The following is a 3,105-nucleotide window of genomic DNA, read 5'->3' as shown; positions in this document are numbered from 1 at the left end:
ATGCGGTGTTCTATGCGTCGGAGTGGTGGTAGTCCATGAGGGAGCTCGTCGGGGAAGACGTCTTGAAATTCCTGCAAAAGAGACAACAAAGATGGAGGAATGTTGGTTAAGTCATTAGCCGCCGACGAGGGTCCTTTGCATATGAGCACATAGTGCAATATGGTGGATGGGTTCTCTTGGAGCTCTCTCCACTCACTCTTGGTGGCTAGAAGGACACTCTTGGACTCACTCATGTATGGCTTGTGGCGCTCACTCTCTTTGTGGTGGGTCCCTCCCTCTCCTCTCATCTCACTATGGTGGGTGCGGAGTTGTGCCCTCGCTAAAGCCTTCGCATTATCCGCGATGATTTGGCTAGGAGTCATCGGGCGCAACTCGAACTTCTTGTCGTTGACCTTGAAGGTGTATGTGTTGGAGAGTCCATCATGTATAGCCTTCTTGTCATATTGCCAAGGGCGGCCAAGCAACATGTGGCACACCGTCATGGGTACCACGTCACACTCGATGGTGTCCTCATAAGGGCCGATCTTGAAGTTGACGGTGACGGTATGTTGTATCTTGACGTTGCCCTTGTCACTCAACCATTGGATATGGTAAGGGTGAGGATGCTTGCGGAGAGTGAGGTTGAGCTTCTCACACAACTCGGTGCTCGCAAGGTTATGGCAACTTCCACCATCTATGATGACCTTGATCGACTTGCCACCAATTCCGGCACGGGTTTGGAAGATGTTGCACCGTTGTTCTTCCGTAGCATGAGGTTGTGTGGTTAGCACCCTTGTGACCACAAGTGAGGGACTTGGGTCATGCTCACATAAGAGAGGATCTTCTCCACTTTCTTGCTCATAAGCTTCTTCACTTTCCACGGCGGCTTGCACAAGGGCTTCATATTCATCCTCATCAAGAGTCTCGATGTCACCATTCTCCATAGTGATCATAACCTTGGTGTTCTTGCACTCAAACGATTTGTGACCTTGGGTGCCACACTTGAAGCAAGTGACACTAGAGGGTCCCGTGGATGCCTTAGAGGAGGCGGTGGAGGAGACCGTTTGCTTCATGCGACTTTGGATAGTCGGTTTCTTGGATAGTGTAGAGGATGCGTCGGCCTTGGCACTTGTAGCATGAGGATTTGATGTTGTAGTAGGAGTCGATGTAGCGAGCTTGGAGGAGAAATAGGACTTGGCCTTGGAGTACTTGATGTCCTCAATCACTTGGCGCTCGGCCTTCGATGCTTGGTGGACTAACTCAACCATGTTGGAGTAGGGTTGGAACTCGACAATCCTCTTGATGGGATAAGTAAGGCCATTGAAGAAGCGAGCAATGGTTTGTTCTTCGGACTCTTGGATGTTGGCTCGCATCATAGTGAGCTCCATCTCCTTGTAGAACTCCTCAACGGTCTTGGTGCCTTGCTTCAACTTTTGGAGCTTGTTGAAGAGGTCGGTCATGTAGTGCGTGGGGACAAAGCGAGCATGCATCTCTTTCTTCATGTCTTCCCAAGTGTCAATAGGAGGTTCACCCTTTTCTTCTCGAAGAGTGAGGACTTGCTCCCACCAAGTGTTGGCGTAATCTTCAAACTCGAGTGATGCCATAGCCACTTTCTTGGCACCGGAGTAGTTGTGGATGCGGAAGATCTTGTCCACCTTGAGTGCCCATGAGAGGTAGGCCTCGGCGTCGTCTTCCCCTTTGAACTTGGGCATGTTGAACTTGAGTTTGCCATACATGTTCTCTTCATCCTCCAAGTTTCTTCTACGAGGAGGGGCGCCATCATCTCTTGCGGCTAGAGGTGGAATAGGAGGTCTTCTACGACCAACCATAGCATTGGGTTGGCGTTGAAGATGAACGCTTGCTTCACTTGGTTCACGGTGAGGATGTGGTTGAAGATCTTGTCGCGGTTGAGGACGATGCTCAATGTTGGGTCTCTCATCTTGAGCATGGTGTAGTTCTCCTCGTCCACGTTGATCATGGCGAGGGTGGCGACGGAGATCTCGCCGAGGTGGATCTTGAAGACCTTGGTCTTGGGGATGGCCATCACGCCCATGGTGGGCATGGCGATCCGCTTGGTGACTATCATGTTGTAGGACTTGGTCTTGTGGAGGACGCTCATGTGGACGAGCATGGCGATGTATTTCTCCACGCCTAGAGTTGGAGCGGGAGTCTTCATGACGAGCATGTGAGCGATGATGTCGATGATGGTCTTCATGCCTTGAGGAAGAGCTTGGGGACGAAAGGCCACCATGAGAGTAATAGTCTTGTGACGAGTTTGATGAAGAGGAAGTAGAGCGGTGTCGACGATGACGACCCAAGTTGGTGATGGCGCGCTCGAGGCTATCCATGCGCCGCTCCATGTTGGCATCATTGGCCGCCATTTGGCCATTCAAGTTGTCCGTAGCTTCACGAAGAAGGGCCAAGTCTTGGTTCACGGTGAAGAAGTTGTGAGCCACCTCATCGTATTGCTCATCAATGCGGGTCTCGAAGAGGGAGAGTTGCTCCTTGAACTCTTGTCGTTGCGTCCATAGGTTGTGTTGAGTAGCCAACCTCTCGGTGTTGCGGAGGATCTCTTCATCCCTTGTGGTATCTCCGTTCCTATCCATGATGGAAAGACAAGAACTATGTTGTGTATGTTAGTGGAAGGAGACTACCTCGCACTCTTACCAAGGTAAGATAGTATTGAGGCAATCCACCAAACCGAAAGCAAGATCAAGTGTATCGGGGACACACGCAAAACCACACGCAAAAGCTAGCAAATATGGTGTTAGGCGAGTGTTGTGGAAAGCCAAAAGACAAATCCAAGATCAAGTATGTTGTTAAAAGTGGGTGAGGACCAAAAATCCAAATGTCAATGTGAAGATCACTATAAACACGGAAAAAGTTGTGGAACACACACACGAGATAAGCGGGGTTAGTGCAACCAAAAGTGAGCGGAAAAGTGTATGTATAAGTGCTCGGTGTCACATTAACACAAGGAGAGCCAAAGCTTTGGTTGCAAAGGAAGAGACAACAAGATTCACACGCGGCCTCTCTTCTCCTATCTCTCTTTGCTTAAAAGCTTTTTCTCTTTTGTATATGGTGGCACTTGCACTCGTTTGTATCTTTGGTGGCACGTGGACACTT

The sequence above is a fragment of the Lolium perenne genome, chromosome 2, assembly GCF_019359855.2.
Source record: "Lolium perenne isolate Kyuss_39 chromosome 2, Kyuss_2.0, whole genome shotgun sequence".
Lineage (NCBI taxonomy): Eukaryota > Viridiplantae > Streptophyta > Magnoliopsida > Poales > Poaceae > Lolium > Lolium perenne.
Note: the sequence above shows the minus strand (reverse complement) of the source record.